Source organism: Callorhinus ursinus, unplaced genomic scaffold (genome assembly GCF_003265705.2).
Source record: "Callorhinus ursinus isolate GAN/ISIS: 27379988/994484 unplaced genomic scaffold, GSC_fseal_2.0 scaffold27, whole genome shotgun sequence".
In the NCBI taxonomy this organism is placed as follows: Eukaryota; Metazoa; Chordata; class Mammalia; order Carnivora; family Otariidae; genus Callorhinus; species Callorhinus ursinus.
Window position 1 is genome coordinate 5,852,679 of NW_027397089.1, and position 24,874 is coordinate 5,877,552.

At 40.1% G+C, this 24,874-nt stretch overlaps 1 long non-coding RNA gene across 1 annotated transcript in view; it reads left to right on the forward strand.

Annotated features, from left to right (window-relative positions):
* The window catches only part of LOC141370183 (uncharacterized), a 34,680-nt gene extending 25,135 nt beyond the window's left edge, over positions 1-9,545 (forward strand). The window contains exons 2-3 of the long non-coding RNA XR_012374013.1: positions 8,534-8,658; positions 9,195-9,545. This is a non-coding gene — a long non-coding RNA (uncharacterized lncRNA). The remainder of the gene's footprint in view (positions 1-8,533; positions 8,659-9,194) is intronic.
* Positions 9,546-24,874: the final 15,329 nt, after the last annotated feature.

Genomic DNA, 24,874 nt, shown 5'->3' on the forward strand with positions numbered 1-24,874 from the left:
AAAGAAAGAAAGAAAGAAAGAAAGAAAGAAAGAAAGAAAGAAAGAAAGAAAGAAAGAAAGAAAAAAATATGAGAAACCCAGGGGCACCTGGGTGGTTCAACAATTAAGTGCCAGACTCTTGATTTCTGCTCAGGTCAGGATCTCAGGGCGGTAAGATCGAGCCTGGCATCGGGCTCCGTGCTCAGCATGGAATCTGCTAGAAGATTCTCTCCCCCCTCCCTCTGCCCTTACCCCTGCTGGTGCTCTCTCTCTCTCTCTTTCTCTCAAGTAAATAAAAAATCTTAAAAAAAAATGCAAGAAGCTCAGAGTTAAACATTAACTTGGGTCACCAGCTAATGAGCCTGTTTGAGAAATGAGATATTTCTTCAGTTTGTCTAACCTGATTGTGCATTCATTAAAATGACCGAAGTCTCCACGTTCCTTGACCGTTCCTTTTATGTGGGTGTGTCTCGACGATGCCATGGCGATACAATAAATCAGCTATGGCGTAAAATCTGGTGTTGCTGAAAACCACAGTGGTAGGGAAGTCAAGCTAGGGAGGTGGCCTGTTTCCAGAAGGTATTCAATAAAGTAAATGAAGGAACCGGGCAAAACCCAGGGAAGCCGTAATTCTCAGGCTGATAAGAGGCTTCAGGTCAAGCTGACACTGACAAGGCCTTGTTTCATTTCCACTCAAGTGTTCAAGAAGCGCCACTTGCTGTTTATTTCTACTCGCCCCACTGAACCTGGATGAAGTTACAACTGTTGGGTTTCTCTTGGAGACCTCTGAAAACTGCCCCACAGCTTTTCATCGGTGTCTCAAATGAGACTGCCAATAGTGAAGATCTCTCCGGGAGAAACATGTCATCAAAAATTGCAAGTTCTCAGTCACACCTTTAAATGAAAAAAAAAAAAAAAGTTCCCCACCCCATCCCAGCTTCTGCTCTTAGCAGGGAACTCTTTAAACAAAACAAACAACTTCGAAAACCTCTCCAGGGTCCCTCTTACCCTTGTTAGAACTGTGTTGCCCACTTTTGGCTACAAGATCTGGTTTTCTTCCCAGTCCCTGGTGGTCTTGGCAAAAGCTCACGCAGGTTCCCATGCTGCACACCATGGAGGAGATCATGGGGCTTGGTGGTTACAAGGAATGAGCCAGAGAGTCTTGCATTTTCATCTCTGCCGAGCAACTCAACTCTCTGACCCTGCAGATGAGTCACTTGGATACCATTGACTGAAAGGGAGAATTTGGGGGCAAATATAGGAACCTTCTCTGAAATCCAGATGCTGTTTATGAGCTGTGTTTTCCCAGATCAAATAAACAAGCACCGAGAGCAGTCATCCAGGGCCCATGGAAAAAAATTATGTGCCCCAGATGTTTTCATGGCTAGTGGGTGGCTAAATTAGGCTCTTGTTTTGTCTAAAGGCATTTGAGTATATAAAAAAAATTACATAGCAAATATCTGGTGTCCCGACTCTCTCAAATTATGAAAACTACTAGTCTTATAATATGTTAGTGGCAAAGAATAAACATAAATTAAAATCCACTTTACCAATAAAACATGTTGCTTGCATATTATAGAAAAGAAAAAAGGCATCAAGTCAAAACATTGTGATGTCCTAGACCATTACTCATAGTCATGCTATTCTGGGGTCACACTGCAATCATCATCAGCTGTTGCAATGGAAATTTGAAGACCCTCAGGTTTCTCAGAAGAAAAGCTGCACATGATTTGAGATTTCTTGTATGACATTCAATCTTGCTGAAAAGAAAAAAAAAATCCCATATAAATTCCAATTTATGTTGAGGGTAGCAGACATTTAAACTCTTTATCAAGGGTTGCTTTCTTTTATTTACTTTAATTTTTTAAAGGATTTATTTATTTGAGAGAGAGAGAGAGAGAAAGTGAGGTTGGGGGGGTGGTGTGGAGGGAACACAGGGAGAGGGGAGGAAGAATTTCCAGCAGATTCCCTGTTGAGCGCGATGCCCGTCGCGGGGCTGGATCTCAAGTCCCTGAGGTCATGACTTGAGCCAAAACCAAGAGTCGGTTGCTTAACCGACTGAGCCATCCAGGCACCCCTCAAGTGTTGCTTTCTTTTAGAACATTCAGTGGGTTTGGGCATTTACTTCCCTCCAACTGTGAAGTTCCGGAATAGATACTCTGGAAATCTACAAAGAAAGCCAGACTCAATCATCCCAATTTTTCTTAATTCCCATTTCTTCCTCTTCATCCTCTCAACCAAATACCTGGGGAATGCTGGGATCACCTCTGTCTGGCACCTCTTACCTTTTCACATCTTAGAAGAAACCTTCTCTGATAAGCAAATGTTTCCTCCTCATCATCGATGCTTCCTCTCCTCCTCTTCATTATCTGGAGGGTGCTCCTTGGTTGATAATCTTTGGGTTGTCCCTTGCCTACAAGGTAGGGTGTTCCCTACCTTCCCTTCAGCTTTTGAGGGTCTTCTCTGAAGGCCTTCAAGCGTCAGTCAGTGTGCTATCATCTTGGTGATTATATTAATGGAAGAAGATTTGATGTAGATGTGAAATAAATAAAGGAGATTAAGAGGTAGATACATGGAATGATAATCTCGGGTACATCAATAAGTTTTGAGAGGTACCTTTCCCTCTCGAGGATCTATTTTTCTCATTGGTTAAAAAATATATGTAAATATATATATATATATATATATACATAGAGAGAGAGAGAAAGGTAGGGAGGGGGAGAGAAAGAGACAGAGCAAGTGTCCATATTTAAGAGAGAGAGAGATGGAGAGAGAGACAGACAGAGGGAGAGGGAGGGAGGGAGAGAGAGAAGGGAGAAAGAGAGAGATTTATCATGAGGAATTGTTTTACAGGTTTATAGAGACTGAGAAGTCCCACATGTTGCCATCTGCAAGATGGAGACCCAGGAAAACATGTGGTTTAATTCACTCCAAGTCCAAGTCCAAGTCCAAAGGCCTAAGAACCAGGAAAACTAATAAACAAAAATCTTAGTCTCAGGGTCAGAGAAGATGAGATGAGATATCCCAGCTCAAGCAGTGAAGCAAGGTTAAAAAAGAAGCTAATACCTTCTTCCTCCACCTTTTATTCCATTCAAACCCTCAGTGGATTGGATAATATCAACACATTGGGGAGGGCAATGTACCTAACTGAGTCCACCAATTCAAATACTAATCCCATCCAGAAACACCCTCCAAGACACCCAGAAATAATATTTAATCAGGGTCCCCACTGACGAGTCAAGTTGACACATAAAACTTACCATCACACCCCCCCATATAATGATTTTATGATTTTTTCACCCTTTTCAAGTAATTTATGCACATTTTAAAAATGGCTCTCTGGAAACCTTTCTCCTTCTCTACACTTAAATTCTCCATGTTGAGAATTTTAAGCCAGGTAGGAGCTAAGAGTAAACCATGGCAGAGATTTCTGGGCTGGTAGGACCATTTGATCCTCTGTAACTCATGTAATAAAGTAATAAGTAAACATTTAATTAAGCACTTCCTATGTGCAACAATTATCCTTCGATTTTTGAAGTATGTTAACTCATTTTACCTTTACCATAACACTTCGAGATAAATGTGATTATCAGCATTTTGACAGATCAGAAGCCTGAGGACTAGAGGTTGCATAAGTTACCCCAAGGTACATAGCTGGCAAATGGCAGAGCTGAGATGTGAATCCAGGGAGTCTGGCCAGGAAGCCACAGTCTTCAAAAACACTATGCTGAGGAGGTCCTCACACAGAGTTCATACATTCCACTGGCTACTCCTATGTAGTATAACAAATCTCATTGTAAAACCAGCTCTTCAGCTATAGACTCTACAACATTACCATTTGTCCTAAAATTCTACTACAAGCTACAGTCCCCTTGATCACTTGAACGTAAGCAAACAAACCGCTATCCAGTTTTCACCTGTCCTCTGTGCCTGACTGATAGCTTAGCCATGAAAATGTACCCATGAGCCAACGTCAAAGCTCCAGGTCCTACATTTAGTCTTTCCCTTCACCGTTTCCCATACTTGTAACAACGGCCAGGCTGAAACCCTTCCTTCTTCATGCAGTCTTTTGTGATTAAAGCAGGGAGCTCTCATATTCACTCACTTAACAAATAGTTGTCAAGGACTTACATTAAACCACACTATGTTAGCACATAGGAAAACCAAGTTAATAGGTTATCCAGTCTTGAACTTATTGAATTTAAAGTCAAGATAAGGAAACTGCCCAAGAAGCAATTAATGACACTTGGTAACTAACTCTCCATATGTCAGAGATATAATAAAATTAACCTGCTTAAACTCTTCAATCAAATGTTTTTCAAAAAAACACAAACCAAATGTAAAAATTATATTGCTCATTCCAATCTTCTCTATTTCACAATTTTGTGGATTTTTTTCAGATTCTATTTATTTATTTGAGAGAGAGAGAGAGAGAGAGAGAGCACGAGCTGGGAGATGGGTAGAGGGAGAAGCAGACTCCCCACTGAGCAGGGAGCCCAATGTGGGACTCGATCCCAGGACCCTGAGATCATGACCTGAGCCGAAGGCAGACGCTTAACCAACTGAGCCACCCAGGCACCCGATACAATTTTGGGTTCTTTTATACAGAAATTCTAACCAACTGAGCCACTCAGGTACCCCACACAATTTTGGGTTCTTTTATACAGAAATTCTAAGGATAGGGACATAAAATACATAACCCTGTATGCACTTTTGTGTGCACATGGACCATTGTGTAAGGAAACAAAATTGTTTTTTACCTCACGTCCTGATCAATAGAAAACTGGTACCTCTACCCTTCCCCTGTCTTGAATGTTCTTCTGCACCACCTCCACTAAAATCTCCGGCATACCTGCATTGCACTATAGGCTAGGGATGCACTGACCAATTTATTCTGAGACCTCTGCAAACTTAGTTCAGGGATCTTTTATGTTGAAACTGATATCAAAGTACTTTATAAATTTTCCTGTAATTATAAGATATTAGGAGTAAAAGAGGAGTATTAGATGAACTCTAGAAAAATCCTTTTATTTTTCTGAAACTGGCCTTTAATTTCACAGATTCAGATATCAATGGTCCTCCAAGTCTTACTAAATAATTGATTCATGCAAAGCCTATTTTAAATTTTTATATATTTATTCATTCTAGTTGCTGATTTAAAAAATTGGTGTGAAATTTACATAACATAAAATTAACCATTTTAGAGGGCACAATTGAGAGGCATTTAGTACATTTTCAGTGTTGTACAACCACCACCACTAAGTTCCAAAACATTTTCATTATGTCAAAAGGAAACCCTGTACCCATTACTCCCCCACGCCCAGCCCCTGGCAACCATTCATCCATTTTCTCTCTCTATGAATTTGCCTATTCTGGACATGTCATATAAATGGAATTATGTCATATGTGACCTTTTGTGATTGGCTTCTTTCACTTAGCATCATGTTTCAAGGTTCATCCACATTGTAGCATTTGTCAGTACTTCATTCCTCTTTATTGCTGAGTAATAAATACTCCATTGTACAGATGTGCCACATTCTCCATTCACCCATTGGTAGAAATTTGGGTTGTTTCCACTCTTTGGCTATTGTGAATAAGGCTGCTGTGGACATTTGTGTTCTTGTGTTTTGTTTTAACATATGTTTTCTTTTTTCCAAGTACATTACTACTAACTATAGTCACCATGCTATACGTTAGGTCGCTCTTATAACTGAAAGTTTGTGCCCTTTGATCAATATCTTCCCTTTTCCCCTACCCCTAACCTCTGATAACCATCATTCTCCTGTTACTATAAGCTCAACAGTTTTTTCTTTTTCGATTCCATGTATAATGAGGAAATGCGATATTTGTCTTTCTGTGTGTGAAAGCCTATTTTTTAGATTCTCTAAGCATGTTTCATACTATTCACACTGCTTCTGGTACTTTCTCTCCTCATCCTACCATCAAGCTAATTCAAGTTCCTTTTTTGAGTCTTGGCTTAGATATAGTTTCCTCCTGATGCCTTTTCTAACTCTTAGCCTGCCTGAGGTGTTTCTCCTCTGTGTCTCCAAAGCACCCCACAATAGCACCCTTGGGCTCACTAGTCCCTCCCAATGGACTCTGAGTTCCTCTGACTGTCAGTGTCACCAGGGATGAGTATGATCACAATCCTTAACACAGTGCTGGCTAAGAGCAAGTGTCCATATTTAAGTATAAATGAGTGAATAAAGTACATGTTCCTTTTGAGTTTTTGAGGAAAAGGAGAGAGATTCTTAGAAAGGATCTAAATGGAAGACAGTGTGTTCCAAACCATACTACTTCGTAAAGGTAGAGTAGGTTCATTTAACTAAATGATTCAGGGAAACCAGACATAAAACTTTAGCAACCTCCTTGCTTTTTTAGTAAGTGGCACCCATGTCTGTATGCTCACTGTCTAGTACAAAATCCTGCCAGTGGTAGGTTCTCAGATAACAAGGCCATAATGCAGGCATCTACCATAGAGAAAAGAAGGGTCAGCTGGAGAAATGACTGGGGAAATAGACCCCAAGGGAGACTAAAGAGGGCTATTTGTCCAGCAAATATATGCTTCAGGTAGGAGGAAGGGAACTGAGACATCTGAAGAAGTACATTGGCATGATGTCATCAAGGGCAGACCCATAACAATACCTTGAATTGGGGGTAATAGTTTGAAAAACATCTTTGTGGTTACTCAAAGGATAACCAAACTTATTTGTGCCTTTTCAATTTCAAGCATCTAAGTTATTTTCTAAGATTAAAGTAGTTCTGGGGCCTGGGAGCTGGGTTAGATGTTTCTCCTCTCTACTTGCTCATTGGACTTGTCCACCTTTGCAAATCTGCCTACTCTCATGGGATGTGAGCTGCTAAGTGCACCCCAGCCCAGTGCCTGGTACATGGCAGGGGGAGTGGATGGAAGCCTCACCAAGTGTATGAAATAAGTGGTGGAAGGATTAATGGATGAATGGCTTCTTCACATTTAAAACAAGGAATCTGGTTGTTCCTTCCCTACCAGTTTCTCAGTTAAAGATCCTGACTCCTTGGAGAAAGCGAATAGATAATTTGAGTATCAGCCAGCCCTATTCATTTATCTTTCATCCTTCAAATATTTGTCGATCAATTACTCTCAAATAGGCGCTGAGAATATACAGATTGATAAGAAAAAAAATCCTGCCTGTAAGGAGTTTCTGATATAGCAGACAGATGATGTACACAGAGATCAAGTATCATTTAATATCAGCAAATAGTGATGGATCATCTTACTTTATAAACTTAGGAAAATGGCTTTGTTTACTAAGCTGAGAATGATTTGAACATGAGGGTTTTGGCACAAGACCACCTACTGAAGGAAAAATCTGAGTTTATATGCTTATTTAGCCATGATGAAGTTTAATTAAAAAGCAAGTATAGAAGATTACTCTTTATGTGATTATTTAGATGCCATGAAATTTAATAAAAAAGCAAGTATAGAAGGTTTTTCTTTCTGCTTGAAGTTTTAGTAAAGGTAATTTTCATCCCTCTAAGTCATCATCAAAATCATCTTCCATTTCTGGTAGCTCTTATGATCTATCTTGGGGCAAAATGGAAAATTCACAAACAGAAATAGAAATACTAGTCATGTGCCAGGACTAAGAACAATTCAGTTCACCTGGCAGCAATAGATTGCCTCTATTGCACAATTAAGGGGGGGGGTTGCACTTATTCCCTTCCTACTGATTTTGTTTCACTATCAAATGACTGTAGGAGAAGACAAAATAAAAATCTTATATTTGAGTGTTGGCTCCACAGTTTCACAATGTATCCTCAGGCACATCACTTCTGTGGGATCTCAGGTTCTTCCTTTGTTATGCAAGGCAAACAGGGTAGCTGTGATTTTGAGCACAGAGACCTCAAAGTTTTGCTCAAGCATTATCAGGCTCTGATTCTGAGGGAGTTAAGGACTCATTTTCTGGGACACAGAATTTTGGGGCTTTATTAAGACAGGTGGCCCAGTGTCATGAACCTGGGTACTGAGGTCATACAGACCTGGGTTTGAATCTGCAAGCTAGAACTTATTAAGCTGGTTGTCCTCAGGGAAGTTATGTACCTAGAATCTGTAACTGCATCTATAAAATGCAAATGTACCTCATGAAGTTGTCATGAGAATTAGAAGAAAAACAAAACACCACATGCCCCAGTTCTCACTAAATGGTTGAATACTGTACCTCCTCTCTGCAAGTACATCCCTCAGCTAGGACACAGGCAATGGAGATGGGTGCTTGGCAGGGCCAGAGAGTCTCACAGGAAGCTCATAGTTCTCCTATGCCCTAGATCTCCAGAAGGCACCTGCCACCAGGGAAATTTATTTTCATGGACTCCAGCAAATCAAAGGTAGGCTTCCCCAAAGTGAGGACTAGATGAAAAAAAGTCTCAGACAAAGGGGCCGTGGTTGGCTATGCTAATACCCATTTCTAGGCATTTGTGACGCCAGCCATGGCTGCAAGACTTCCTTTTACAAGAGGGAAACTCCCTCTACCATGGCTTAGGGAACAAGTCCAGACTTCACCCTGTCTCTTTCCAGAAAACAAGAAATCTCTGTTTGTGTTTATGAGAAGATTGTCAGCTTCACTCCAGCTGAAAGTAGAAAGAATGTCATCCTCTTCTCAGCCGAGCGGAGCCCACAGAATTTGCTGAAGGCATGGAGAGGTTGTTTCTCCTCCATGTGTCTGTCTGTCTGTGTGTTGGTGGTGGTGGGGCACAGACAGGACTCGTATTGGAGTAACGGTCTCAGAGCTGGGATCCGCCTTGTGCTCTCATACACTGTGTGTGTTGTGCATAAGGGGTTGGAAGTGGAGCCAGAAATAATTCCCTCTTGAGACAGAGCAGGGCAATTCCTGCAGGCTTGGTCAAGGGGGTAGCCCCCCTTCATCTGTCCTGGAGGAGCCACTATTGACAGATTGCTGGGGTCCTTTTTAGTTTAGACCTCCATGTTGAGAATGTGTAGGGAACCCTGGGGAGGGGAAAAGAAGGCCTGCTGGAATGTGAGGAGGGATGCATTCCCTCTGTGGGTAGGATACCTCCTGCTACTTGGAGCCTTTGCCAGAAGTCCAGGACCATCATGGGGGTGCTGGAGGGGGTCCACAGGTATACGTCAGATTCTGACTGGATCTGGCGACAATGGCAGAACTTGTGTGTGGCCCAAATGTATTCATTCTGACTGATCCCTTGTACTTCTCTCCCAGTAGGAATATGGCTGAATAACCCAATTACCCAGAGCGGAGCTGAAGAGACATAATCAGGCCTGTCCTGATAAAACTGTTGACAGCTTCCATTCCTAACTCTTGGGAAAGTGGCTCGAGGAAGACATCATGGAAAGAATAAGCCAGAGGCGCCTGGGTGGCTCAGTTGTTAAGCGTCTGCCTTCGGCTCAGGTCATGATCCCAGGGTCCTGGGATCGAGCCCTGCATCGGGCTCCCTGCTCGGCCGGAAGCCTGCTTCTCCCTCTCCCACTGCCCCTGCTTGTGTTCCCTCTCTCGCTGTGTCTCTCTCTGTCAAATAAATAAATAAATCTTAAAAGAAAATAAAAAGAAAGAATAAGCCAAAGTGAAGACTTGTGGAGTCTCTGGACAAAACAGTTATGACCCCCTGGACCTGATTCTAACTGGGGGTTCTGGGGTAAATAATGTAGGCTCCATGTTCTACATTCATCTCTTCCTACTGTTTTCCAGCAATTGTGGGGCTGGAGGGCCATCCATATCCCTTGTCTTCTACTTCCTGACCTGCTGGATCTCTTGGCAAGGCCAAACTTAACCTAAAAAACAAATGAACTTCCCTGTTGTCATCTTTAGTAATCCTATATCCTTACTAAACTTGAAAGTAGGGAGAATATTATTTGGGGGGAAGAGGTGATGAAAATCTATCTTATAAACAACAGCAGCAATACTAATAATGATAACACCCCTAGGATGAGCCAGACTCTCCCTTCTCATTTCTGTGCTACTGTAGCTCTGGTTTGGCTGGCCTCCTTGGCTTGGCGAGCTCGATCCACTTCATCTCCTGCTTCTCCTGTTGGCTGAGCTCCCACCCTCCACTTGGCTCCTGTAGCTCAATTCCTGGCTGGCTACGCTCATCCCACATAATATTTTACGCAAATTTATATGAACCCCGTTACAAAGCTTAGCAAAGAGGCACTGTTTCTTTTCCTTGATAAAATTAATCATTTATAACTTGGCTGTAAGAAACCAGTCTAGCTTGTGGGTGCTCAGTTTTTACTCAAAAGAAACATTCCCAGCCCCACTCCAAAAGAAAAAGATTTCCCAGTCCCTGTCCTGCCCTGGCCCCCCCCAAAGTGCCGTCTACATTGGAAATTCCCACCAGTCTCATTTAGAACCACACTCACAAGTTGCCTGGGAATTTCTCCCAGAAAACTTCTATCTACCCCACCCCTTGGGGTTTGATTTCCCACAGACCCCTGGGTGGTTTAGATTGTTGTCTATATCAACACCATGATAAACTTATTGTGGCTGCCCAGGCTTCTCCAAAGAGTTGTGGGAATCATTTGTGAATTACTTCTTTGATTTTTCTTAAATGAAATTCTGTTTTTACTCATGTTAAGTGACTGTTCCCAGAGTGCAGTTTCTGCAGTAGCACTGTGCATTGAGGAGGAAGATATGCTCCCTGGGTCTAACAGGAACCAACAAAGGCACCAAACTCTGGATTTGCAATTAAGATGATGAAAGTTCAGCCCCAAATCACCTCTGTCATTCCCTGATGCCTCATTAATAAAGAAGGTAACTAATTTTCACCACTAAAGAGAAAATCTAAGGACTGAGCACATACATACAGCCTCCACACATATTCAAAGAACACAGAATAGAATTTCTCTGCTCTTGTTTTCTTTAAGCAAAGATAAATAGTAGATTGTAGCATCTAGCACCTCAAACTTTTCAACAAGTATGGAGGAATGGAAAGAGCATCTGTGGATCCAGTCACTTCTCCCAAGCAGCGTGGGTGGTGGTGGGCTTGTGTGTGTGTGTGTGAATGTGTGCGTGTGTGTGTGAATGTGTGCATGTGTGTGTTTTTCCTGTTAGGTACTACTGAAGGGTTAGTTGACTGTGCTTATAGCTCCAGCTTTGGGAATATAATTTCTGCCTTCCAGCTAAACAACTAGTTCCCCTTTTTGTAACAAGTAGTCAAGACAAACATAAACTCAGGGAACTTTCTCAAGTGGCAGTAAATTGGGGTGAGCACCAATGAGCACCACTTTCCAGGTGAATGACCAGAACCCCAGTAGATCACTTTAAAATAAAACATCTAATGCTCAGAAGCATGATCAGATTTGTCTAAGTCACATAGTGACTTAGTAACCAAGACAGGACTCAGGTCTAATTCTTTAAGTTCCTAATCTAGTGTTTTGTTCTTAACTTTACTTACTATCATTCTTTGTCTAAACTGTTTCGGGTAGCATTCTGAATGCTCGAGCTATATATTATAATCCTTACCCAAAGAATTGTATACCACAGTACTCACCGTATATTCATATTATTTACTAAATAGGAAGGGGGTAAATATGTCTAAATTGATATCTACCAAATGGCCTGGTTTTAATTAATGTATATGAAACAGTAACTACTTTATATGAGACAAGATAAACGCACACACGAGAATCCTAATCAGAACTCAGGAGTCAATATCTCAAAAAAGGACAGGGTCCCTGTGGTCAGGTTCTACACAGAGTAGGCAGAGCAAAGGTGGACTCCCCTTAAAATGAACTTGACACGATCATGGCTTTGATCTTTTTAACTAAGATTTTTATTTTAAAAAGCTTCGATTTACAAAAAGGTGGCAAAGAGAGTAGGGTTCCCATATACTTGGCATCCAGGGTGCCCTGTGGTTAATATCTCTCATTAATGTGATATGTTTGTCACAACTAATGAACCAATACTGATCCATTATTAAGCTAAATTATTAACTAAAGTCCAGATTTCTTTTGTTTTTACCTATGGTTCTTTTCTCTACTACACATTCCCATCTCGGTAATATATTACATTTATTGGTCCTATCTCCTTAGGATCCCCTACACTGTGACAGCTTCTCAGACTTGCCTAATTTTTGATGACCTGGACAGTTTTGAGGTGGACTGGTAAGGTGTCTAGTAGAATGTCCTTCAGTTTGGGGTGTCTGATGTTTATCTCTTGATTAGAGTGGGGTTGTAAGTTTGGGGGAGGAAGGTGACAGAATGTGAGTGCCATTCTTATCACTATCGAGGGTATATACTATCAGCATGACTTAGTGCTGTTGATGTTAACCTTGATCATCCAGCTGGGGTAATGGCTGTCTGATTTCTTCTACTGTAAAGTTACTCTTTTCACTCCTTTTTACGGTATACTCTTGGAAAGATGTCACTATGCATAGACCACACTTAAGAGATGGAGTGTGATACCCTACATCCTTGAGGGGGTAGTAATTGCAGATTATTTAAAATTTCCCTTTCCTCTTAAAAATTATACTATACAGGTAATCACAAGAAATAATAACAGCAACAGCAGAACATGAAAAAAGGGTGAAATGTGAAAAGGTCTCAGAAAATACCTAGTTCTGTTTTCCTGATTTAATGAGGACTGTATTGCATAATTTGCATGGTGCACACTTACATGTGGTCAGGTTAAATCATCAACCTTCATTATTCACTCAACACATGCCTTTTGGGTGCCTCTTCTTTGTTAAACTCTGGGTTCTGTCATTTGAATTTAAAACCACACTGTGTGGCAGGTAAGAAAGGTGCCCCCATACTCACTCAGTTTGCAGATGAGAAAGCCAGGGGAGAATGTTTTTCCTGGGTGTTATTGACCAAACTGTAAAGAATACCCAGGTTTCTGAAAAACAAATGTAATGCTTGACTATACCCAACAGTGTGGTCTACCTCCTAACACCACTAAGCAGAACAGAACAGGGTGTTTTTATTAAATATTTCCAAGGGTAATCCTTATTTGCTGAGCCATACCTGCCACTGAGAAATCAAGGATTCAGCTTAAAGTTTTATTTGGCTCATCCTAGGATTCCATCTCCTCCAGCCACAACATCCTCCCCATCCTTGCCCCCACCTCTGCAAACTGTTATGCTGGCTATGTCTAGGTTCCTGCTCCTGAAAATAAGTAGTGTGTGGACTATTTGAGTGCCTGCTATTTAAACATGTTATCAGTGTGTTTGCCTGGAATCTGTTGTTGTAGGACTTTGGTGTTCTTATAAAGGTTCAATTTATTCTGGCACTTTACAAAGTGGTCCAGTGGTCTTTTAGGAATGAATGAATATCTACCAGGCACATAGATAACATTGTATTAGGCATCACAGAAAATGCCTTCAAACCCAAAAGGAAGAGATTACAACAGGATAGTTGGTACTGGAAGGTTTATGATCCAAAAATTGCCAGAGAATAGGAAAATTCCATGACTTGGAAATGTAATTCTCATAACAAAGAGAAAAAGCTAGTCAAGAGGGTTGGGGATTGAAGGTAACACTGAAGTGAATTGAAGAGGTTGGGCTGGAACCAGCTGGAAAGATAGGGTTAAATCGGGAAAGAATGAATCCTTGAAGTTTAAATCTAACTTTTTTATCAATAGGTATGATATTCATTATCGCCCTCGATTTTTTCCCCTTCTCTTCCCTGAGGCTTCTCTGGAATTTTCCTTTATAGTAAACTACTATAAGGTATTCGACACCAGGAATAGTAGTGGTCCCATGCTCGTCTTGGGAGTGGATTAAGGCAAACTGGAAATCTATATTCTTTCTTCAGTTTTAGGAGCAGAAACTACTACTACCCAAATCAGATTTAGCATACACTTATTTCTGATATAGCACATGTTCAGATTTGAGAGAGCAGGCTTAAAGCGTCTTATTCTTTTCTTTAGCCTTCCCAATCTTGTTATTTTGGCAGCTTTTGTCACATTGGACCCCCTAAGGTAGTTCACTTAGTATGCAATTATCCACTGTGAAAACATTTCCCTTATTCTGTAATCATTCTTTTTTTTCCCCCTCTGGGTATTGCACTCATTGACCTTGAAGGTGACTAGTGTCATATTGAGAAAGAGAAATCTCTATCAAGTTTTTGGGATTTTGTCCCATGTGCTATATAATGGGGGCGGGGCGTGTAGAGCAATGTAAGCAAACTTCAGAGTAGGAAACACTGCACTGAACCCACACCCCACCACATGGCATTTGCATGGCATGAATGGGATCATTTATAGGATTTGGCAGTCAAACTGGGAGTCCTAATGTCACTATGAGTCAGGTCTAGGGAGAGAGAAAAGAGGTTTCAGCAAAGAAAAAAGACAATGAAACCAAACAGTATCTGTCTTCTCTCTTATCATCCACAAATTAGTTTTCCTAATTGGTACCATGTAGTCTATTGTCTAGCCAATGCATGTTAATATCAGACTCACATTTTGGCAAAGTAACTAAGGGGATTTATCTTTTGTTTTCAGAGTAAGAATATGTTAGAAAAGCTGAGAAGTTTTAAAAGAAATACTGGTCTCTCCTTATGACTGCTGATAAAGAGAAGAGTAAGTCACAGCTTAGGGCTTTCTGATCTACCAGCCAAGCAATTTTAGAGAGCTAGGGTATGATTCTCAGGGACCTTCAAACCTCAGTCTCTCTACCAACATTATGAGGAATTCTTTCAAAATCAACTCTTCTTATCGTTTGGACTCTATAGTTATTCTAAAAAATTGTTTTTAAGAGAACTTTACAAATTAAAAGGATAAAAATCTATATTGCAAACATAGACAATATGTACATAATGAGCTTGTAAATACAGTTTGCCCAAATGACAAAGATCATCATGATATAAAGGTTTTCAAGTTACTAAATATTGTAATGTTTTATCATAAGATAGATTTATATAATTTTCCCCATCTTTCCTGCTCTTCTCTAGAGGGGTTGTATAGGGCATATAAGGGATGAGGAAAGGACTCTACCAATATACTATAAATATTAAAAGATTGTGTTTATTTATTTATTATTTATTTATTTAAAGATTTTATTTATTTATTTAAGAGAGAGGGAGAGCAGGAGTGGCGGGGGACATGGGGGGGGAAGAGGAGAGGGAGGAGAGGGAGAAATAGACTCTCTGCTGAGACTCCCAGGACCCTGAGATCATGACCTGAGCTGAAGGCAGACACTTAACCAACTGAGCCACCCAGGTGCCCCAAGATTGTGTTTTTTAAGAAAATTATTTCAAAAAATATCATTATTTATTATAATTCTTAGACAGGTTGATTAAAAAAGTTTTACCTCCGCTAGGTCTCCACTTGAGGGAAATGCATTTCTGGCTCTAGGAGGGAGAAAAGAAAGTAGAAATGATAACAAATGCAAGATGCTTTTGTATAATTATCAAGAGCTGAGAGAATAATAAACTGTGTTTATCATCTGTCTATCCTTTAGATCATTGTTCTGCCCAAGTACACATAATAGTTTACTCTTGGCAACAACATAAAAATCCCAATAACAGTTCCTGTTTCTTCTTAATCTGGTCCCACTATATCAAACCAACCTCATTCTTTTTTTCTGGTTGGTACATATATTTATTCTTCTAGAAGGATATTTCCACTGTCTTTGCATAAACTACCCCATTCCTTTACCACTGGGCTTCACTGATGTTATTCACACTCTACCTGGAACACCCCTCCTTCAGCCTTCTGCCTACCTTGATGTTTCAGATATTTTAATATTCAGCCCAAGTGCCTTCTTGAAAACCTCTTCACTTCTTAGACTACTTGAATTGCTTATTTTTACTGAACTTTAAAAAATCCACGGGGCACCTGGGTGGCTCAGCTGATTAAGCGTCTGCCTTTGGCTCAGGTCATGATCCCAGGGTCTTGGGATTGAGCCCTGCATCAGGTTCCCTCCTCAGTGGAGAGCCTGCTTCTCCCTCTCCCTCTGCCCCCCTCCCCGCTCGTGTGCTTTCTCTCTCTCTCTATATATATATCAAATAAATAAATAAACTCTTACAAAAAATCTAGACTGTATAATTTATCTCTTAATTGTTTTCTAATAATTTCCAGGTGGGTTTATTAATTTGACTGCTAGGCTATACTATGACATTCTACAAAGAAGGAAATACATCTTAAATTTCTACTGTACTTAACATGAATTTTAGCACTTCTGGGCTTAAATTTGATTTTGCATGAAATACTGGAAGGTCATTGATTTGGTTTTACCTATTTGATAAAAATTCATGTAAAATCTTCCAATTATTTCAAACATCTGCGTGAAATGATTTTGTTGCATCACAACAGAAGGAATAAAATAAAGGTGGTTGGAATGACGTGGGCATTAGTGAATGTGAGCAAGGAAGGGATATAGAGCATGGAGTATACTTCATCTTATTTATTCTTCTCTGAATCTGATATTATAGCCACCACTTTAAAGATGAAGAGACTAACGCTCAGAGAGATTGTATAACTTGCTCAAGTTTGTAAGGCAAATATGTAGCAGAAGCAAGATTGAATCCTTGTCTTTTGACTCAATGCCAAAGTACTCTCTACTATATTGATGATCAACTTTCTCAATAAGGTGTCATAAAATAGAACATTAAATGAATATGAGTCAATTATTTCATTTAAAAATGAAATAAATCAGAATAAAATCCATGGTATTGATTTCAGTCCATATTAAACTTGAGGGAATGCTCCGACATTGTAGAGGGAGAATCAGGGAAAGCCCCACCTATGAAGTGGAGCTGGATCTGGGATTTACAAATATAGAGGAGGGAGAGGGCACAAGAATAATAACTGAGGCAGGGATAAGTCTGGTATATTCAAAGACCAGAAAGCTTATTTAGAGCAGGAGATATATTTCAAGATGAGTAGAATTTGAGGTTAGTGTATCAGTCAGTTTTGCTGCAATGTTGCTCTGTATCAAACCAGCCCCAGTTCTCAGTGGCCTAACAAACATTTATTTCTTGCTCATGAGTCCACAGGTTAGGTATGCGTCTGCTGCGTTTGGCTAAGATTTCCTGGGTTCAGCTGGATTTAGCTCTAGGCTACAAGCCATATTTACTCATCCTAGGACTCAGGCTGCAGGACCTCTGACAACTTGGCACGTGCTCTGTAATGGAAGATGTCAGAAGCTCAGGAGGGCTCAAAGAATCTTGCCATGCCTTTTAAATCTTTGGCTCAGAACTAACAACTTGTCACTTCCATTCACTCCATTTGGCAAAACCGACATATCTAAGCCCAGTATCAGTAGGGTGGGGAAGTACACCCTGCTCAGAGGGGAGTCATGGCAAGGATGAAGAGGGGAGGAGGAACTGTGAACAAATCAAACTGTCAAGTCAGATGGGATAAGTCAAGGACAGGAGAGTAGGCAGGTGATGGAAGGCCATAAAATTAGAAAGGAGATCATAGGTAAGGAGCCATACATTCTCTTTTGCTAGGAAATGGCAGAAAGAACTCTGTGTTTCAGGAAGTTCAGAATTACAGTAGACTGTAAGGTGGAACAGAGATGGAAAAGAATTACTCACCATAGAGAATAGTACCTGCTATGGTGACAGAGGTGAAAGCCTTCAAACCATAAGAATTATATGAGTAATATATTTTTTGTATCTCCACCCATCTTTGTGGTGAAAAGTAGGGAGACCTGCTAATGCTTTCAGACTTAGATTGCCATTTTTCTTTTGTGTACTCCCAAATGCATCAGGCAAAATAGGATATTTTCTTTGAGACTTAAGAGGATTCCAGTGTGCAAATTCTGACATATGCTACAGCATGGATGAACCTTAAGGACATTATACTAAGTGAAATAAGCCAATCACCAAAAGACAAATACTCAATGATTCCACGTATATAAGTCATTCAAAATAGTCACGATCGTAGAAGGGTGATTGCCAAGGGCTTGGGGGGTTACTTTTTTTTTTAATGGTTATAGAGTTTCAGCTTTACAAGATTAAAAGTGTTAATGAAGATGGATGGTGGTAATAGCTGCATAACATTATGGATGCATTTAATACCACTGAATTGTATACTTAAAATGGTGAAGAGGTAGGGGCGCCTGGGTGGCTCAGTCCGTTGAGCGTTGTCGGACTCTTGATTTGGGCTCAGGTCATGATCTCAGGGTGGTGAGATCAATCCCTACTTAAGATTCTCCCTCTCCCTCTGCCCCTCCCCCCCAACAAAAAATTTAAAAAAAATGTGAAGAGGTAAATTTTGTTACATGCATTTTACTACAATAAAACTTCTTTTGTTTTTAAAAGAATCCAGTGTGATTGGATGCAAAACTTCCAGAACTATGGTCTTTCTGGTATCCATAGGGAACATGGTAATTACTACGACCACTGGGTCAGATCAGGCTGAAGAAAGGAAAAGCTTGCCAGAACACCAGACTGTGTCAAAGTCCTGATGGTCACCACAACCAAGACCAAGTATCATGGGATAAAAATCCCCCTGGATTCAAGGTTCAGGAGGTTTTTCTGACTTTATTAGCCATATGAGCTTGAGGAATCATTCAGGGCCTTACCCAATTCAGGAGTCACTTTAAGCAATAAGACAGAACATTCAGGGTACCAAAAGACCAGTGAAAGGTTTTTCTTTGACCCTGCTTCTCTACTCTAAACATTATTAAACCCCATTCAGATATTATCCACACAGATTTCATCCCTCTGCTGAAAAATTTCTCTCATCTCAAGTCTGAGTGGTCCTAGATTCTTCACTATGCCTTTATTCTTATGGATAGAGAACAGAGACAACTGTTGACTTCTTCAAAGTGGTGGCAGAAGTTTGAGTATGTTCTGAGCTCCTGATTATATCTCCTTTCAAGGTAATGGACGGTCACGGTAATATTTACTCATGATTCTATTACTTACTTGAGGCAGGTTCCATGGGACCTATACTCTCTCTTCTTTAATAACAACCTCAAGAGAATGGAAGAAATATTATAGCTTTTATTTGTTACAATATCTGGAATTTTCTTTCTGGAAAAACAGCACACAGATGCTACTGTGCCTTGCTTCCTGGGTGACCATGGGTGGATCCACACAAGAGAATGCGTTCGAAAATCTCCCAGAATCAATCAATAATGCCAGTGTTCTCCATAGGCCAGTGCCACCCACTGCCAAGTTTTTGTTGTTACATAATATTTTAAAAGAAGCACACTATAGTGTATATAAACATATATGCTTGTATGTATACATATATATTAAGTAAATAAAAATATAAATGTACATATATGCCTTTGTATAATTTCTAATTATCTTTTCTTAGGAGAGTTGTCCTTTATCCTAACGCCATGTCCTATTTAACTTTTGGGGTAAAAATGTCCCCTTCTTAATATGAAGTTGAAAGGCTAATGCTCAGGGTTGCATGACCCTGAAGTCTGTGGCTTCTAGACTGACATTTTCTGGGTGAGAGCATTGCCTTTGCGCTCTGTTATCCGTGTGGCCTTAGTTAACTTGGTTAACCTTGCTATACATTTCTGTGGGCTGTTGTGAGGATTAAATGAAATTATTTTTTTATTTAACAAATAGCAGTAGTGCTGACTCTAAGCCAGACATTGCTCTGAGCACTTGACAAATATTAACTTGGTGCTCACAACAAATTTATGAAATAGGCGCTCTTACTTTGATCTTGTAGGTGAGGAAGTAGATGCACCAAGAGGCTAACTGATTTGCCCAGGTCACTTGGCTGTTAAGTGGCAGAACTGGAATTCTCACCAGGGAAATCCAACTTCACAGCCCGAGGTGAGTGTGTGCTACGGTGTGTGGGGTTGACCATTGTCATAATTATTGATGAGCATTTTTAAAAAATATCATTTGGGCCAAATACTAATTTCTACTCTAAGTGGCCTCCTTAGTTTTTTTTTTTTTTAAATCGTGATAGTCCATGAAATTGAAACGTCAGGAATTATTCCATTTTATATCTTTTCTGAGTCTCTAAGTTTCCTCATCTCTAAGGTGAAAATAGTACTTTCTGGCTTCTGTACTGCACTGGATTTCTGTGAAGATTAAATGAGATAATTGAGAGAACATATCCGGAAAATTCGTGACTGTGTGGTTCGACTTTCCTTTCTGTATGATGTAGGGAGCTCCTGTGAAGGGCAAGGAGATGAAGAGAGGAATGTTCCCCTGTCCACACTCTCGGAATGATCACAACCCCTTCAGTGTGTTGTTGTAATGACACAGCCAGGTTTCGCGCTATTTTATAAAATACAGCAAGGGTCTGAAAATCTTTGGACATCAGAAGGCTCATGACTGCCCCCTTTTTAACTGGGGTGAAAAAGTGGCCTGAGAACTAAGGAATCTCAAGTTTGTGTGTGGGACAGTCAGGCTGTGGTGAGCAGAGCATCCAGGCTGCAGATATTTGCACAATTTTACTAGTACAAATACCCAAGGTACCAATGCTTTCATGGAAATTCTGGCTGTGTCACTGTATTAACATTGGCTCAGGCTTGAAGCTATTTTCAGAATCCTTCACAAACTTACAGGAAGTACCTTCCCTTTTTATTTACATTTGGCATTGTTATTTTTAAACATTGCACATGCAGGAAAACTCATTTCCTTTGCCTCTACAAATACTCATGTTTTAAAAAATTGCACATGTATGAACAACCATGAAAACATAAGACGTTTTAGTTGAGCTAATCTTAAAAACAAAAACAAAAACCAAAACCCTGGAACACCCAGCTCTCACCTGATGGAGATGCTAGCACTGACAGCTCTTTCTAGCAAAGCTTCCGCACTAGCCCGTCTTGGTCGAGTCGACGGGCCCTCCCTGGGCTCCAGTGTGAGCTGTGGCAAAATCAATAAACAAATAAATAGTAAAGTAAAGCCCAGAGGCCCCGTGGAGAGTTGGGACTCCCTGTCTCTTTTCTGAGTAATGAATGTGGCAACCACAGAAACCGGGAAAGGACTGGGATTCTCAGATCTGCAGCCAACTTCCAAGTAGGTCAGAGCACTATTACAGGGACTGGGTGGCAGTGGGGGTGGGGGCGCCAAGGAATAACTAAGAAGAGGGGATTCAGGCAGAACAGCAAGGAGCTTGGAAAGGAAGATGTGATAGGGATTGCTGTAAGTCCATCTTCCCTCCCTCTTGAAATGTGTGTGTGTTAAATGTTGAAGCCCCAGGATCTGTTGTGCAATATGCCTGGATTTCTCAGCCAATCTCTTGAGAAGTAAGATGACTTGTGCCCAAAGAGGCCCACCTGATGAGGCCATCTGTCTCAAGACTGCTTCACTGTCCTGGGTGGTCCCAGACTCTTGAAAGGGAACATCTTTCTCTTGAGAAATACACATGAAGTAAATAGAACAGAAGCTGGCTCTTAGGCACTGGCCTCCCCACTCCATCCCAAATCCTTCATGTTTTCTTAAATATGGGGGGGCTTTCATGTATCAGTCCCTTATGTGCTTGTTCTTGAATGCCAGCAAAGAAAGATGGCAAGAGACTGGAGGGGCTCAGAGAGTACTTGCAGATCCAGACATGAGCAAAACAACTGAGATCATCTTAGCAACTGTGACCGGTCCCCTCACAACCTAAGAGTCAATCTTTAAGGCCACAGGAGGTCAGAAAGGTAGAAATGTGGCCGCTTGCTTCATGCAACATGATTGCTATTCCACAATACCGTTTTTGTTTTTGTTTTTGTTTTTTTCCTGTGTGTACAGTGAAAACTATCTTTAGAACACTAATATGAACCTTAATGTGTATGGGAATGACCTTTTCACGAATGTATTCATAGGAATCAAGAAGAACAAAAAAAAAAGATTTATTTTTTTCTCACATATGTTAAAAAAGGTTGTTGCTCATTCCTATACAGAATGCATGATTGCTTAATCAATGGGTCACTCAACCTACTCTATATGCACAAAGCATTTTACAACTTAAAGAAGCTGCCAGTAATTCTTAAGCTGTACTTAAGCTATAAGGTAGTTTTCTTTACCTCTTTTGGGAGTAACCAGGACTGGCCAGGCCTTTGCTCTGCTCTGGAGGCTTGTTGGGGAGCCTGGAGAATGAAGGAACCTCTGCTTCGTTGCACGAGTCATGAAGAGATTTTTCACTTACTCATCTAATTAGAGGAGCCCTGGGAGCTTAAGGCATAAAGAAAAGAGATGGAAAAGAAAAGAGTTTTTTAACAACTTCCAAGTCATGAGATTAGAGTGGACAGATGAATATTGGAAACTAAAGAGGAAGAAATGAAACGAAAACCAATCACAATACAGTGACTCATCTGGCTTTGATTTTTTTTTTTCCACTTAAAAATATCCGGGATACAAGTGGATTTCAAACCTTGTCGCATTAAAAAACGTGACTTTGTTTTGGCAACTCGTCCCATTTTCTAAGACACTGATTTACTCACTATAGAAAAAGTGAAATCTACTTTTTAAAAAGTGAAGATATTTTCCTGCTATATTAAGGGCAGTGTCCTCCTCCACTCCTGAGAGGGTGGCTGAAAAGAGAGCCCATACTTGTTTATAAGAAGCAACCAAAAGTTCACATTTTCCCCCAAAGGGCTTCCCAACTTCAGGGCTAACAGTGAAGTAAGATCTCTTACAGAGGAGAGAAGTAGGTGTCTGCCCCACTCGTAAAGAAGAAATGCTCTTAAAGGAAACCCATGTGCTGTGTTGGGAAGGGTAGTAAGACTTTATTGTGTGAAAGATGAACAATGTCTGCTTAGAGCCTGAGGGTGCTGGGGGAGCACAGACACTGTCTCTTTGCTATCTTAGCACTAAATAGGCACCTGCAAAAGGTGTTACTCACATAATTATTTCATCCACTGATTGCTGAGAATGGAAAATCACTTTAGGAAGTAGAAAAGGACTGAATGGGGGTGCCTGAATGGCTCGGTCGGTTGAGCATCCAACTCTTGATTTTGGTTCAGGTTGTAATCTCAAGGTCGTGAGATTAAGGCCCGTATTGGGCTCCGCACTCAGCACAGAGTCTGCTTGTCCTTCTCCCTCTGCTCTTCCTCTCTCTCTCTCTAAAATAAATCAAGAAAAATCTTAAAAAAAAAAAAAAAAGAAAGAGACTGAATGGATCCCTTTAGCCCACAAATGCAGATGTTGCAAGGAAACAACATGACTTGGGTGATGGATAGGAGATCCTCTTTCTCTGAGGGTGGAAATGTGTCTCTGGAGGGGACGAGAGGAATGCGCGAGGGGGTAAAGGCAATAGATGCCCAATCACAGGGGGAAAAGATGCAAAAATACCATGCTTTACGATTCAGCCCTTGGTCCTCATCATCTCTCAGATCTGAAATGACCCAGAAATCTGCTTCACAGAATCCCGCAGCGGAGGAAGAAGTTCCTTTCTTTCTAAAGAAGCAGTTTGTAGAGAAATCCACTGGGGTGCAAAGTGAAAATTAAAATATTGTGATGCGTCTTGGTTTGGAAGCCCAGCTCTTCATCAGGAGCAAGGGCAAACTTAAGTGACCATGCAGGTCTTTCTTAGCTCAGGCCAAGTCTAGGAGACAAGTGGGATAAGGTAAAATATTCCGAATATTACTTAATGAGAAGAAGTATATCATAGTGGTTAGGATTACATGTTCTGCCTTTTTAACATGATAATGTATATCCTCAAAAATCCTATAGCAAACATTTTACTTAAAGGAAAAATACTGAACAGTTATTCACAATATTGGAAATAAGACAAGGTACTACTTCTTTTCAGTACTGTACTAAAAGTCTCAGCCGGTACAGTAAGACTATTAGGCTAGAAGTGGCTGAACAAGAAATAATAACAAAATTCTATGTTTTTAAAAATTAAGAAACATATGCTTATAAATAATGCACAGGTCAAAGAAGAATTTACAACAGAAATTTGAAAATATTTTATGCCAAATGATAATAAAAATATAACACATCAAATCTTGTGGGTTAGGCAGTGATTACAAGGGAATTTATAGCCACAAAGTTTCAGGAAGGAAGACTAAAAAGCAATACACCCACCTCAAAAAGAAGGAACTAAATATAATGATAGAGAAGGAAGAAAATCATAAGTAGAGCAGCAAAAACTAATGAAGAAATAAAATGTAAAGTGTAAAAATGTAAATATAAAAAATGTAAAAAAAATCAAAGGTTGATTCTTTAAAAAAATCTTTAGATTCTTTGAATTCTTTAAAAATTCTTTAAATCCTTTAAAAAATCTTTAAAAAAGGACAAAGAGCCTGAGAGAGAGAGAGAGAGATAAAATTACTAATATCAGGAAAGAAAGAATAGTCACTAAAGTAAATTCTGTAGTCATTACAAAGACAATAATAAGATTTTACTATGAACTTTATGCCAATGAATTTTGAAAAGGTAGATAAAAATGGACAAATTCTTTTTTTATTCTTAGAAAAACTCTATTTATTTTTACTTATTTTTATTGTTACGTTAGTCACATACAAATGTACTCATCATTAGTTTTTGATGTCGTGTTCCATGATTCATTATTTTCGTATAACACCCAGTGCTCATTATAACATATGCCCTCCTTAACACCCATCACTGGGCTACCCCATCCCCCAACCCCCGCTCCCGTCTGAAACCTTCAGATTGTTTCCCAGAGTCCATAGTCTCTCATGATTCATCTCCTTCTCTAATTGCCCCCCTTCAGTCTCAATTTAAAAAAAAGAAAGGAAAGAAAGAGAAAAACCCAAATGGCCATATAACTGCTAAGCTGAGTGCATAATTAAAAACCTTTCCAAAAAGGAATATCAAGATCACTCAGATGGCCTCACTAGTGAATTCTACCAAACATTTAAGAAGGAAAACATTCCAAAAAAGTTGTGAGTAGTAAAATGTGGAAAAGATAATACGTCATAACCTGGTTGGGTTTATTCAGGAATGCAAGATTATTTAACCTTGTTAATCAGCCAATATATTTTAACTCATTAAGAGAACAAAAGAGAAGAACCACACAATCTCCTCAAAATTACAGAAAGTATGCTTAGCATAGTTTAA